The sequence below is a fragment of the Schistocerca americana genome, chromosome 3 (genome assembly GCF_021461395.2).
Source record: "Schistocerca americana isolate TAMUIC-IGC-003095 chromosome 3, iqSchAmer2.1, whole genome shotgun sequence".
NCBI lineage: Eukaryota > Metazoa > Arthropoda > Insecta > Orthoptera > Acrididae > Schistocerca > Schistocerca americana.
Genome location: NC_060121.1, coordinates 904,685,049 through 904,701,446, shown reverse-complemented (window position 1 = coordinate 904,701,446; position 16,398 = coordinate 904,685,049). Strand labels below are relative to the sequence as shown.

The 16,398-nt window shown below is 43.1% G+C and overlaps 1 protein-coding gene across 1 annotated transcript in view; it reads right to left on the bottom strand.

Moving 5' to 3' along the window:
- LOC124606491 overlaps nucleotides 1-16,398 on the bottom strand; it is a 286,812-nt gene that overhangs the window by 39,715 nt on the left and 230,699 nt on the right. The gene's annotated exons all lie outside the window — the stretch shown is intronic.

The following is a 16,398-nucleotide window of genomic DNA, read 5'->3' as shown; positions in this document are numbered from 1 at the left end:
AATGGTTCATACGTGGACACTTGCTGACGGCCCAGCATTGAAATCTGCAGCAGTTTGCGGAAAGGTTTTCCTTCCGTCACGCTGAACGATTCTGTTCAGTCGTCGTTGCTCCCGTTCTTGCAGGATCTTTTTCCCGGATTCAACGATGTCGGAGATTTGATGTTTTTGGGGATTCCTGATATTCACGGTACACTCGTGAAATGGTCGTACGGGAAAATCCCCACTTCATCGCTATCTCGGGGATGCTGTGTCCCATCCCTTGTGCGCCGACTATAGCACCACCACGTTCAGACTCGCCTAAATCTTGATAACCTGCCATTGTAGCAGTAGTAAGCGATCTATCAACTGCGCCAGACACTTACCCGACCACAGCGCCCTATTCTGTGCGTTTACATATCTCTGTATTTGAATACTCATGTGTATACCAGTTTCTCTGGCGCTTAGTGTATAAAACCACTGCCTTCAGGTCCCTCCTAAACAGATCAAATAACATTCCCCTCACATCAGAGGTATATGAAAGGGAATTCGGTATAATCGAGTATATTGCTGTGCGTAATGGGTATGCGGGATCTATGACTGAGGTGCTGAATAAAAAAAAAAAGTCACTGGTGGAGCGTGGAAGAGCACGAAAAGGAATTACTCTTAACCCGGTGATGAAAAGGAATGAGTTTTATAAGATTTCATGTCATGGACACAAATAAGAGAGGACTGGAAAGAAACTGGCGTTAGCCAACACGACTCCCGCATTTTTTATGCTAAAATAATTGGGCAGTAGATTAACCAAGCGTGAAGTTTTAAAAAAGGATCTTTCCTTATATCCTGGTGTGTATCGTATTGAGAGCGGCACAAATTGGATGTGTAAGAGCAAATGTATTGGCCAGACAGGTAGGATTTTTTAAATTATTTTCGAGCTTTTCCTCATTGCAGAGTCTTATCTCCAACATAACAATTTACTCGGAAATTACTATACAAAGAATAAACGTTCTTAAATTACATTTTCCAAATAGTCCTCCTGGTCTTTTGACCTTGTGTGTCCTCTTCCTCTGCGCCCATTTTCCTCATTGTGTGCTTTACATTTTGGGGTCAGGTGGTCATAGGTCGTCCTCTTCTTCTTCTCCCCTCCGGTTCCCACTCCAGTATCAATTTTGGTATTCTGGTTTCCTCCATTTGTCGTACATGCCCGTACTATTTTCATACGAGATTCAAAGACCATAAACACTTGGCCAATTCCAAGTCGGCTTTGACCATCCATTTGATTGACAATCAACACCAGCTGCAGTAGGTTAGCGATAATTTGTATGTCATACACTCTGCAGAGAAAGGTCGGATAGTTAATGTTCTGGACGAAATTGAAATCTTAAGAAGTCTCCGTTCCCATCCTCTTGACACGATTAATGAACTCACTGACCTGCATAATAAAAATATTTTGCTTAATTATGACACTATTCAGGTATGTTAACGTGTGCATGTGACGTAATAACTTGTTTCTCTCATAATATTATGGTTCCGTCTCCTTTCTGCTTTTACTTCCAGCTTTTCCGGTCTAAACAGTTTGCCAATCACACATCCGTTTCATATCGCGCATGGTGACATTCGGTATCCGGTGTGATCTCGTTTCTTTCGAATTTTTCTAGGTGCCCCTTTTACTCCTTACTTCTTCACTCTTCTTCATTCCGGTGACCAAGCCTGTAATTTGGTTTCTTAATTTAGTTTCCAAAGACATGTAATGGTACCTGTCTGCTTACAAAACTACTTGCTAAGCATATTATCTCTGATTGTCAAAACTGTAGGAGTATCTCACATAGGCGTCGAGCTAAAAGGAGTATCAATTTTGATTGTAATACACCTCTCTTGGCGGTTGTAATCATGTTCTTTCTAATGAGCCCAGTATGGAAAGTTTCGCAGAATCGACTCGAAAATACCACATTTTTATCTTGTTTAAACATCTGTTCCATGACAACATTTGGAAGAGGTCAAGTGATTTTATTTGTAAGTAACGTCATGCTCTCTTATTAGGATGGCGCGTATGTTCGTAGCGCTTTCATTTTGCATGTTGGTATAGCGTTTGCCATGGGTTTATTTATCGGTCGTCATTTTTAATTTGTAGTGGACTGTTGCTGTTTGAGTTTACGTTCTGTCATATTGTCATTTGTAGACAGTGAGCGGAGCTGTGGACGCTAGAAAATCGAGTGCCAAGTGAAGAAATCGGAGCGTTTCTGACATATTCTTCTGTCTGAGTTCAGTAGAGGGGCGAAAGCAGCGAACGCAGAAACATTTGCGCCGCGTATGGGGATAATAACTTTGGATAGAGCATGTTTTAAGAAGGTACATTGTGACATTACTGAGTTACACGTTCAGAGACACCTGCGGCGTTTGATGAAGATCGTTTAAACACATTAATCCACAATGAAATACTTCAGTATGCTCGAAAACTGACAAATGTGATGAACTGTGATCATTTCAACATCGTGCGACATTTGCACGCAATGAGAAAGGTTCAAAGATCGGGTGTTTGGACACCGCGTGCTCTAAGCCAAAATCAAAAAAATCTGTGGATGGCCATAAGTGAACCTCTACTTGCTTGTCGTCAATTGACTCGTGAACGACACCAATCACTCCTAGAAGACTGCGTAAATTGCGATAACGCCCGCCCGCATTCTGCTAGACTCACGGAAAACACTATAGAGGAGCTAGATTGGGAATTCATTTCGCAGCCACCTTTTACGCCTGATCTTGCGACCTCGGATTATCACCTTTTCCGCTGTCTATCGAACAGCCTTCATGGAACTTCCTTTCCGGACGAAAATGCACTCCGAAACTCACTCGACGAGTTCTTCGCCACAAAGTCACGTGAGTTTTACAGTCGCGGACTCTAGAAGGTACCACAGCGTTGGCACACTGTTGTAAATAGTGAACGAGAATATATTACTGATTACTAAAGTCTCTGTTGTGTGTATGTGTTATGTTTACTGTACTTCTGCAAAAACGCTACGAACTCATGTACCAACCGAACAATTTATTTTAGGAATTTTATCTGCAGAGTTCCTCCTATGATATTTTTTTAAAACTGGAGTATCTGTTCCAACTACCGTATAGCACAATACTTTCATTATTACACTTTACGCAAGATGGTGGAACATTTTAGTGTTACGAAACCGGTCTTGTGTGCAATACAAGATCGTTGATTCAGCAGCTGTAGTGCAGTTCCTTCATTTTACAAATTGGACTTACGCAGGTGCTACTGTTCCAAAAGAAGGATTCTTTAAAATTTGTTACTGTTATGGTCTTCAGTCCTGAGACTGGTTTGATGCAGCTCTCCATGCTACTCTATCCTCTGCAAGCTTCTTCATCTCCCAGTACCTACTGCAATTTACATCCTTCTGAATCTGCTTACTGTATTCATCTCTTAGTCTCCCTCTACGATTTTTACCCTCCACACTTCGCTCCTATAATAAACTGGTGATCCCTTGATGTCTCAGAAAGTATCCTATCCATCGGTCCCTTTTTCTAGTCAGGTTGTGCCACAAATTTCCCCAGTTCTATTTAGCACCTTGTCATTAGTTACGAGATCTACCCATCTAATCATCTATAGCACCACGTTTCAAAAGCTTCTGTTCTCTTTTTTAAGCTCTTTATCACTTTTCATTTCCATAAGTGGCTACATTTCATACAAATACCTTCAGAAAAGACTTCCTAACACTTAAATGTATACCCGATGTTAATAAATATCTTTTCTTAAAAAAATGTATTTCTTTCCATTGCCAGTCTACATTTTATATCTTCTTTACTTCGGCCAACAACAGTTATTTTGAAACTTCCTGGCAGATTAAAACTGTGTGCCCGACCGAGACTCGAACTCGCGACCTTTGCTTTTCGCGGGCAAGTGCTCTACCAACTGAGCTACCGAAGCACGACTCACGGCCGGTACTCACAGCTTCATTTCTGCCAGTACCTCGTCTCCTACCTTCCAAACTTTACAGAAGTTTTCATGCCCCTCGACTCTTATACCTGCCGTCTGGTTTCTGTACAAGCTGTAACTAGCCTTTCGCCTCCCGTATTTTATCCCTGCTGCCTTCAGGATTTCTAAGAGAGTATTCTAGTCAATATTCTCAAAAGCTTTCTCTAAGTCTATAAATGTTATAAACATAGGTTGGCCTTTCATTAGCTTATCCTCTAAAGTAAGTTGGAAGGTCAGTATTACTTTGCGTGTGCCCACGTTTCTCTAGAACCCAAACTGGTCTTCCCCAAGGTCGGCTTATTTAATGACTACGATTCTGTGTGGCGAAGCCCATGTCTGTAGCTCTCGCGAAGGGTGTCGATGTAAAATGAAAAATTGCGCTGTTGAGAGGAGGTATTGTTAGCGCCGAGGTACACCAGAAAGCGGAGTGCGGTGCGCGCAGGGTGGAGGGAGGGGGTGAGGCAATCAGTACGGCCTCTTCGGCAGCGGCGGCCAGCAGGCTCTCAGCTGCCAGCAGAAGGGCGCTGGCTGCCTGGCCGGCCTGCGGCAATCCGGTGGAGAGCGGAGGCCAGGAGCGGCCGAGCGGCAGCGCACGCCTGGCTTCTTCCTTTCTCCTGAGGGCGCCGCCGCTGCAGATAACGCCGGCCCTGCGCCCTTCCAGTCATCCCTTCCCATCCCACCTCTCCATTCTATTCGCCAGCTTCACCTCGTGCCCTATTTTCTCCAGCTCTCTGCCTAGGCGCTGCTTTTGACTGGACTACGGAAGAGCCAACTCCCCTCCAAGCCGTAATTCTTTCAGTAGGGGGAGGTATTTAGACACGCATGCATACTTCGGTCCAATGCACGGCAAAACGTACTAGAAGTAGCACCTTTCGCCCTCATTTCTATTTTATACTCAAACGGAGTAAAAGGGAGCATCCTCATTGCTCAGCTATGCAACCTAATCTCAGGTTGAGCAATCTACTGGTTAATAGCGACCTTTGTAATAGGCAAGTAGATGTTGTTCTGGAAAATGTGATGGGCGTCCAATAAGTAATCCAATACTTTTTTTCTGAGAGCAGGTTGGTTTTATTCAGGACTCGAAACGCCATATTATTTTCCACTTTTTTGGTTGTAAACATTTTTAAACATAGTCTGCATGCAATGCGACACCCTTACACCGCCTTACTAGAGGGGGGGGGGGGGGGGGGGGCGCATGGCACCACTCCACTGGTCGATGTCGGAGCCAAAGTCCCACTGCATCAGCAACCTCTGCATCATCCACGTACTGCTTCCCGTGGAGTGCATCCTTAACTGGGCCGAGCAAAAAAATGGTTCAAATGGCTCTGAGCTCTATGTGACTTAACATCTGAGGTCATCAGTCCCCTAGAACTTAGAACTACTTAAACCTAACTAACCTAAGGACATCACACACATCCATGCCCGAGGCAGGATTCGAACCTGCGATCGTAGCGGTCGCGCAGCTCCAGACTGTAGTGCCTAGAACCGCTCGGCCACAATGGTCGGCTGGGCCAAATAGATGGAAACTCTTTATGGTCTTCTGTTAGGTGGCTGCCCAATTTTTTTGGTATAAAAATGTTGAAACTATGTTGGCTAATGTCAGTTTCTTTTCAGCCTTCTCTGATACGTGTCCATGAAATGGCATCTAATGAAACTCATTCCATTTCATCACTGGGTTAAGAGTAATTCCCTCTCATTCTGTACCACACTCCACTAGTACGTTTTTTTCATTCTGAATTTTAATTATAGACCCTGGAACCCATAACGCACATACTTGATTACATCTAATTTTCCTTTCATAAGGCCCTGATGTGCAGGGAACATTATTTAATCTGTTTAGGAAGAACCTGAAGGCAGAAGTTTCATATTTAAACCGGTGGGTCGGTGTTTTATTCAGGACTAAATCGGTAGTGGATTCTGTTCTATAGATGTGAAAATTCAACATTACCATCATTTAAGGTGATCTGAAGGTAATTTTAACCATCACGTTGAAAAAATAAAGTTACGTCATTAATTTATGTTTGTGTGTGAGTACATGTCAACAGTTCTGCTACACAGTGAGATTCGTTCTGTGCAGTGTGAAAGACGAACACCCTTGAGTATCCCGAGTGGTGGACGAGTGTTTCAGCACTACCAACAGTTGAGCAGCGACGTTTTGTGACTGTGATTCGTTTATCACCTCGAATGACAGTGTGCGCGTGTTCCAACGTTGCAGGAGTCATGGCTGTATGTGACCGGCCGGTACGATGGACATCAGAGAGGTTTGAGTGCCCTTATAGCGATGATGACAGTCTCCTCGCCCAACGATTCACCGTGCGTTTGTTCACTGCCACTTATCCGTAGGCACTATGCAAGCGCCTATGAACGTTGGCGATGCTCTAGTTTACCACCAAAAGAAACTCAATGACAGCTGTCTGCTTGGAACGCAACTCCATTACAGACGCCATTTTGAAGTGTAGGTATAACGCCACCACCTATCGTAACTTCACGGAACTATAGGTGTTGGAGCAGAAATACTCCACGATGTTCCTAAGCAAATCCCGCATTTTTTCAACTGCAACTGGTCGAAAAAAGTGTGCGCTACTTACTGAACGCCCCTAGGACAAAGTTTCTGTATTTAGAGCAGCGTCACGAATATCAAACTGGGCTATCTTTACCGCCTTTCCAAAATTTCAGAGGTAGTATCCAGTTTTGGAACTACCTGCCATATTAAAACAGTGTGCCGGACCGATACACGAACCCTTTGCTGTCAATGCTCTACAAACTGAGCTACTCATGAGCTACTCCAGACCCAGCCACACAGCAAAGGTTTTCATATTACCACCTTCCTATATTCCCAAGTCTACAGACGACCTCTTGAGTACCTTTCTCATCTGTCACTTCTAGAAGAAAGGACACACCATACTGGGGAGAAATGGCTAAGCAAAGCTCAGAGTTATTACTAGCATGAACGTTAGTAGATCATCGACCATAGGAAGACCTCTTGCTTATGTCTAAATTGTCGATAGTGCATAATCATGAAGATTGCAACATGCATAATCGCGAGTAAATTTGGATCTCTTCTGGTGTTGACAATCATCAGTTGGAGAAGAAGGTAATACTGTAGGAGAGACTTCATTCTTGGAGCTGCTGTTAGTGTTGCTTAACAGACAGGGCGATAAAGACTCTGATATACCTGAGGTCGGCTCGCAGTTGCCGTATATCGTGACGTCCCTATTGCATGTTGGTTATTCTCCGTCTGCTCAGAGTGTCTACACACAGATTGGCTTATATGGTTTTTGCTGTCTCTGCGGCTACGCGCCTGCATGACTACAGCCAGTCGCACGCCTGCGTCCTTCGGGTGGCCAAGACTCACTCGCCGTCCTCTGGTGCCAGCTCACATGCGAGCAAGCCCATCACCGTCCAGAGCTTGTCTCGCGTGTTAGTAAATATCGCAGCCAGCAACCAAACACGCTGGTTTGTTGGTAACAGAATATCTGGCAGCCGCCACGAGTTGCGCCAAACTGGCCGACCGCAGCGCGCGCATCCATGAACACAGCGCAGCTGTCGTGGGCACTGTTTCGCCTCTTCGTTTCGGTGCTCTGTGACCTTACTTATACCGATGCCAGCCAGTCTATCGACATTAGACCTTCGCCTCTAATGATACGTGTAGCTGCCACTAGTCTAGACTTGGCGTCTACCAAAGTGCAACCTACAGGGCTTTGGTATTATGGTGCGTTGTAGTGTATGTGCAGTCAGAGATAATTTGTGCACCGTGTGAAAGCTTAGCTGTGATGATGATGATGTTTGGTCATCAGTACCCGTACAAAGTCCAAATTTTTACCGAGTCCAATTTTTTTCACAGTCCAATCTAGCCACTGTCACGAATGATGATGATGATGAAATGATGAGGATAACGCAAACACCCAGTCCTCGGGCAGAGAAAACCCGGCCGGGAATTGAACCCTGGTCCTTGTGATCCAGAGGCATCAACGCTAGCCACTAGACCACGAGCTGTGGACAAGCTTAACTGTGACTTAGGCAACTGTGATTCAGTCTTCAGTGGCAGACAGTGAACCAGATTTACCGGTTCTCACCCACTTCAAGGCAGAGATTTGATTGAGAACTGTTTCCTGTGTTTCTGTACTTAAGCTACAAAGAAGACGGAGAGAAGTTATGTTTTCATTCACAACCATTATTCACAATCGGACTGGCATCAATTTTCCAACGTCTAAGCCGACGCTATAACAGCAATTCTTATTACACTGTCTTAGAAAGCGTCTTCCGTCGTAATGAGAAACCCACGATGATGTGCGACCTTCAACATTATTACTTTTTCCTGTAGATTTAACACGTTTTTTTCCTGCAGCTGTATTCTGTTATTCTGGGTACATCGTTACCGTAACCTACGAGGGGAGGGAAGGTCAACAAGCTGTCGTACAGGATAAGGTGTTCCTGGTTTTTTGTGTATTTATCTGATAGTTGTATTTCTGATACTGGCATTTGGATGAAAGTGCGTGAAGCCACAGTCATATTAGAGAAGGCCGTAGGATCCCAGAAAGCACCCGTTTTCATGAAAAATTCTAGCTGTGTAACATGTTTTTATACACATGTTAAAGAGTGTCCTTTGCAGACCGTCATTTTTCCGTCGGAACTGCTTGTTTCTGTAGAGTAACCTCCAAGCATAAGACAGGTGAAATATTTCTCAATGAAAGAACGAAGCCGGCCGCTGTGGTCTTGCGGTTCTAGGCGCTCAGTCCGGAACCGCGGGACTGCTACGGTCGCAGGTTCGAATCCTGCCTCGGGCATGGATGTGTGTGATGTCCTTAGGTTAGTTAGGTTTAAGCAGTTCTAAGTTCTAGGGGACTGATGACCTAAGATGTTAAGTCCCATAGTGCGCAGAGCCATTTGAACCATTTTTGAAAGAACGAAGTATACTGCTTACACTTACCAAATCTCGATAATTCGACTTTGCTTGTTCCATTGCTACCCACCTTTTACGATCAATTTTGTGAGCATGCCACACGCATTGTTTGTTTTAGTGTATATGTTATCGGTAAACTGTGAAATGTGGCATTTTAAAGAATGCCAAGGCAGTGACAGAATGCCAAAAATCATTAGGTAGGATATCAAATGAATCTTTCCCTAGGTATTTAATAGAAAGCTTGTTACTTTTAAGGCATAATACACACAACAAAAAAAGTTTTGCATAACCCCGGTTCCCACAACTCTTGAAGATAGACGTTGACTGTGGATGCTGTATCACAGACACAGTCCCTTTGACTGTTCAGAGATGTCACTAATCCCGCCAAAAGATGTAAACAACCATGCATGAGCAGCGCTTATTAGACGGGGGAGGGGGGGGGGGTCTGACGGATGATCAGTTCCAGTCATTCCACCAGAATGGAGGAACGTGGCTCGTGTTGTCTGTAGTTCAACCATGCCTAGACGGTCAATACCGCGGTTAGATTGTGTCCGCATTGTTACTTTGGGGAAGGGCTCTCAGCAACGTAACTGTCCAGGCGTCTCGGAGTGAACCACAGCGATGTTGTTCGGACATGGAGGAGATACAGTGAGACGGGAACTGTCGGTGACATACCTCGCTCAGGCCACCCAAGGGCTACTACTGCAGTGGATGACCGCTGCCTACGGATTATGGCTCGGAGGAACCCTCACAGCAACGGCACCATGTTGAATAATGCTTTTCGTGCAGCCACAGGACGTCGTGTTACGACTCAAACTGTGGGCTGCATGATGCGCAACTTCACTACCGACGTCCATGGCGAGGTCCACGTTTGCAACCACGACACCATGCAGCACGGTACAGATGGGGCCAACAACATGCCGAATGAACCGCTCAGGATTGGCATCATGTTCTCTTCACCGATGAGTGTGTCGCATATACCTTCAACCAGACAATCGTCGGAGATGTGTTTGGAGGCAACCCGTCCAGGCTGAATGCCTTATGTGCATTAGGTGGGGCCGATATATGCTCAGGCGGTCATGGAAGGCGCCGTAACAGCAGTACGATTCGTGAATGCTATCCTCCAATCAATAGTGGAACGATATCGGCAGCATACTGGCGTTTCATTCGTCTTTATGGACGACGTTTCACGCCCCCATCGTGCACATCCTGTGAATGATTTCCTTTACAACAACGACACAGCTCGACTAGAGTGGCCAGCATGTTCTCCAGACATCTGGGATAGATTGAAAAGGGCTGTTTATGGACGACGTGACCCACCAACCACGAGGGATCTACGCTGAATCGCCGTTGAGGAGCGAGAAAATCTGAACCAACAGTGCCTTGATGAACTTGTGGATAGCATGCCATGACGAATACAGGCATGCATCAATGCAAGAGGACGTGCTACTGGGTGTTATAGGTAACGGTGTGTGTACAGTAATCTGGACCACCACCTCTGAAGGTCTCGCTGTGTGGTGGTACAACATGCAATGTGTGGTTTTCATGAGCAATAAAAAGGGCGGAAATAATGTTTATGTTAATCTCTACTCCAGGTTCCGGAACTCTCGGAACATAGGTGAAACAAAACTTTTTTTTTTTAATGTGTGCATGAAATAAGTGTAATTTAAACGTTTTAGTTGTCGTAGTTGATGTGAAAAACGATCGTTTCTATAAAATGGGTACCGAAGAAGGAATTCTAGACCTGTTGTACATAAGGTCACAGTTCACACCTTGCAAGAAATCTCTCCTTAAGTCCAAACGTGTTCCGATGGACAAAGGAGCATCTCTCAGGATAGCCGCAACTCAGCAATCTGCCGGGACTGGACAAGGTTGTGTTAAGTGCACGTGCAAAATCAAATCCCAGAACCTCAGGTATTTGTATGTAAAAAGAAAAGTTACTTGCAAATTCAAAATATCATATCAGTCCTGTTTTCTGCAAGGAAAAAAAAAAAAACATAAAAGAAGTACAGCTTTGAAGTATATGAAAACTAGAAGCTCGTGCAGCACAAGCGGTCTGAGGCTTCTTGAAATCCGACCATGTACTGTAAATTAATGCCGCCTAGAGATCACGTTACAATAGGTGTGATCTGACTCTCTCCCAACTTATCACAGGTTAATCTAACGTTGTGTTACATCATTACTTCATGGCGTGATACTGCACTGTCTCCCTTAAAGTCGAACAGCGTGGCTTCGTATGATTCCGCTGTTTATTCTCAGTCTGCTCTGAGAGGGTTCATAACGTCAGTCCCTGAACATCCTCATGTATTATGCTCATTACATTCCCTTGGATTCAGTCCGACATTTGTAAACACAGTGGTCAAAATAAATGTTGCGTATTACTGAAACTTTAATATGGAACACTGTGATCCAGAAATATGTTATGGCATCACGCCATTACTTTGTTTCTAATGTAATTCTAGCGCAATAGTCCATACATGTCTGCGAGGGGGCATTATGTGTCAATCTACGGCAACCGCATTACCGATAAACGTTGCAGTACGTGTGCTACGTGTCGTTACGAGAGTTTTATCGCTTCAGGATGGCTCGGACAACAATAACGTACGATCAGAAACTTCGCAGAGTCACTCCAATGGAGCAAGGAATGAAACAGGTGGACGTTGCAGTGAGTGTCGCTGTGAGTCAAACTCATGTCTCTCTAGAATTTAGAGTAAGTTTCTAGCGACAGGATCAGTTGAGGAAAGTCACAGAAACGGCCGGAGAAGAAAATCGACAGGTGTGCAGGACCGTCATCTGAGCGAGTAGAAACCCTCAACCCAATGCTACACGTCTAAGGTGGCAATTCCAACCAGCTACAGGTGCGCAGGTGTCAATACAAACGATACTAAATAGGCTCCATGAGCAGGGATTACGTGCCAGAATACCTGTCAAGGTTCCTGCTCTAAATTCAAAGAGGGGCACTAAAACACTCTTTGTGGTCTAGGCAGCAGCGGGACACAATGATTTTTCTGATGAAGTCCGTATCAGTCTCCAGGCTGATAATGCTGATATTGGTATGTGGACGCAACGAGGGCAACGGTTACACCCTGACTGTATCGTAGACTGCCACCCTTATCAAGGCCGTTTAGTCATGTTTTGGGGCAGAACCATATATGGCCACAGGACATACCTTGTTGCAATCAAGTAGGATGGCTGGTGTGAAGTATGAGGACGTCATCCTCGCACGCATTGTGGTTCCATTTGGTGAGCCTAATGGAGCGGGATAAACGCTGATGGACGACAATGCACGCCCCCATCGTCACAATCTTGTGAACACCTTCCTGGTGGAGAACAGAATCAGTCAGATGGAATGATCTCTATATTCTCCGGATCTTAAATGGACTGAAAATGCATGGGCCATGCTAAAATGAGCGGTTTTCAATCGTTCTGAGCCACCAGAGGTCCTACAGGACGTCAGAGAGGCCGCTATGGAGGAACGGGATAATAGCCGACAGGCTTATCTGGACAATCTGGTAAGGAGTGTGCCTAATCGCATTCAAAAGTATCTTCAATTACGAGGAGCGTGAATTTGTTCACAAACAATTTGTTATGAAAGATGACAGAAAAAAGAAACTACAGTGGCTGCAATAGAATCTTTTGTAAGTCTTCTTTTGTGCTTATCAAGTAGAAATATGTTTATCGAATGAAATTTTCACTCTACAGCGGAGTGTGCGCTGATATGAAACTTCATGGCAGATTAGAACTGTGTGCCGGACCGAGACTCGAACTCGGGACCTTTGCCTATCGCGGACAAGTGCTCTACCAAATATATATGTTTATATTCTTTATTTTTGTTTTCTCATGACCGTACCTGACAGAATAAAATCAGTTTTGTTTCCCATCATGTCCCGTATTGACAATAATGCAATATGCCTAATATATAACCAGGTGCACAACCGTCTTTATAAATGAAGAATACGGAATGTTCGATGGTATTTACGAATCTCGTTTGTTTGAATAGTCAGCAGTCATTCACTCATCGCGTAATTCTGGTGCTTTCTTAATCTTATACATCTTTAGTGTTACTATAAACTCAAGTGATTCTACGAAGTGGTGTGAAAGCGTTAACAACCAATCAAATTCATCGGATAGAGGTAGGTACGATTTACTTTTTCTCAACTACAGGGATTCTCTATGAAACATAAAACGCTACAAACACGTGATGGACGGTCTGTGGAGAGAGCTTCCTTTACTGGGGGGAACTGTGAGGTCGTGTGTACTATCTGAAATATAAACCGCGCACACAAAAATCGCTCTTCAGAGCTATTGTACACGACATCAGACTGAAGGGAAGGGGTGGAGGGAACCATTTCAACTGTTCCCAGAGCACTAGTCCAACAAATACGAGAGTATCTTCATTATCCACCATAGTAGGTGATTGGAACGCAGCTCCATCTAGTAATAACAATAAATAAAGTAGTCGCAGGCTGCAGTTATGGTGTTACAAGATTTATTGCGTGATCTATTTCGACATTTCACGCCTCCTCTTCAGATGAATCTTTATAATTACCCATCTAATCGACGGTTACATGTTAATTTTCGAGATTACACATGTTGTCAACCGAAATACTGGTAACCACACTCTATGTTCGCAGCATCATACAAGTGACACTACACCAGCTGGAATGGTGACGCGGATGGAGGATGTGGTTACCGTATTTAGGTTGACAGCCTGTGTGATATGGGAAATTAACACGTAACTGTCGATTTGAAGCCTCGAAATCGATAATGCAATGAAACTTGTAACACCGTAACTGCAACTGTTTTAGAGAATCCTTTGGAGAAAGGCCTTTTCCTTTTGCGTACGGGGCAATCGATTATGCTTATCCATTATGGATATTTTAGAACCGTGTCTGTATATAGAATGCAAATAAGTTATACAAAGCTGCAAACAGTCACTTTTGTGAATAATTATGTTTTATTCTGTGAACCGGTTTTCGAACCTTTTCAGGTTCATCTTCAGATGGTTTCAGGAAATACCATCATTATTGCTAGCATAGTGCTGGGTGCTGGTTCTACGACAAAAAGATGGAGCACACTTTAATGGTTCAAAATGGTTCAAATGGCTCTGAGCACTATGCGACTTAACTGCTGAGCTCATCAGTCGCCTACAACTTAGAACTAATTAAACCTAACTAACCTAAGGACATCACACACATCCATGCCCGAGGCAGGATTCGAACCTGCGACCGTAGCGGTCACGCGGTTCCAAACTGAAGCGCTAGAACCGCAAGGCCACACCTGCCGGCCTCACACTTTAATGACTATAGCTTATCTGTAGATAAGATTTTTACTTACTGCGACAGGAGAAGTCAACAGTTCATCTGAAGGTTTGTTGTTAATTTAAATATAATGGTCCTAGTCATACGGATAGCTGCACCTCACTGCAGACACAATAACTCTGTATTATTGATTCCTGGGTGTTCATGTTAATGCCAATCATGATTAAAAATGCTATAAACTGCCTGTATTATACGTAATATACAAATAGAAATAAGATATCAGATCATCTGAAGTTTGTTCTTATAGTAATTTATTTATTTATTTAGTTTGTGCTCTCATGATATCGCCAGTCTGACTAAAATATTTGCCCTTATATCGACTTTAGTACATATAAAGAAGAACAAATTACATCTCTGTGCAAAATAGGCCTATGCCATATCTTTCTGTCAAGATCTTCGCTACAAGCAACAGTCGCAAAGCGCATGCTGGATGCTGAAAATGTCACGCTGTCGGAGTGTAAATTAATATAGTTTGTGTGGAAGTGTGTGCAGTGATATAATAACTGGACATCAAAGTGGAGGTAGACAGATGGACACTAACCGAAAAAAAGCCGCCTTTACTGTCGCAGTAAGTAAAAAACTAATTTACATCCATATCGACAGATAAGCTACAGTCATGGCGATACATTAAAGTGTGTTCCATCTTTTTGTCGTAGAGCCAACACCCAGCATTATGCTAGCAATAATGATGTAACTTCCTGAAACCACCTGCAGATGATCCTGAAAAGGTTCGAAAACCGGTACATGGAATAAAACATAATTATTCAAAAAAGTGACTGGTGGCAGTTTTGTATAAGTCTTTATTTTCATTTCATTCACGCTCTGAATACTAGCTTGCGTAATGTATAGGGAAATACAGAACCAAATCTTTAATAAGAGGCTCAAATGAAAACTGGCACTGTGCATGTCCAAGAAGAAAATTTCAGACAGCAGAAATAAGACGTATGTATATGCTTGTGGGAAGCTCGATGAGGCCAGTTTACGATTTTTCGACTGTTATATTCTCTACGAAAGGTCCACAGAGCTGACCTCTCTTACCTATCATTGACCGTAAGTAACGTCCGATTTATTTTCGTCGGAGTGAAAGCGTTAGTCGAAATCATTCTTCATTACTCGTCTCTGGCTTGTAGACTATAGACTAAAAAAATGCAGGAATAGAACAAACCTTCTTTGCGGCTGCTAGAACACAAGGAACAAATATTACAGTGCATACTTAAGAAAATATGCTGTTATTGATCTACGTGATAGCACATTGTAAGAGTGTATCGAATTTATTTATTTACGGGAGGCTGTAATGAGGATACGGTACTCAAGTAGACTACTCGCGAAGATACCGTTGTGAATCACTTAGCCAAAGGATCATCATCTCATAGTTGATCTTCTGTGAAAGTGATTTAAGAGCGAAATACAGTTCTCTCACGTTAAGGAATATGATACAACAACTAGCAGGCTGGAACAGGGGAGAAAGGAGAAGTGAGCTGACACACGTGTATTTCCTAAAGACAGCTCATAAGGCTTGAATTATGCACGATTCAGAACAGAAAAATTAAAAGGAAATTGATCAAGAACCGTTTCTTGTGAGAAATTGCTTATGATGACATAACAAATGGATACCAAGGAGCGTGCTTTAATAAATATATAAAATATCAAATCTATTGGGACTGGTAGAGAGAAAATGGATTATGTATTGAGAATAACAATTCGTTAAGTACGAAGTGTTTCTCGTAATAGGCACAGAAAGTATCGCAACGTTCCAGAGTAGTAACAGGATATAAGATAATTAGATCATGCTGTAATTGATACAAAACACTATTTTGTGAAAAATTTAACTGAAGACAATCTTCTTACAGTGGCAGAAATTAATTTTCGTTTAAGGAAAGTAGGAACTTCATAAAGTGGGGACAGAATCTAATTTACATTTAAATACACTATGCGCAGTTCCTAGTGTTTCTATATGTGATGATTAACTGAGAATATCCAGAAATGGCATGGACGGCCACAACTCAAGGGAAGAAAACGTAAATGAGCTAAGTACCAAAAATAAGTATTTGTGAAGATGCTATCTAAGAAATATCTAATCTTTCAGGAATAATACGAATATACGTTGAAGTTGGAAATATATGTATTTAAACTTTTAGCACCATTTTCTCAGAGTTATTCCTTTGGGTAAAGAATTATTCACTGTCGCTATTTTAAGGAATTAATAAACGAAATAA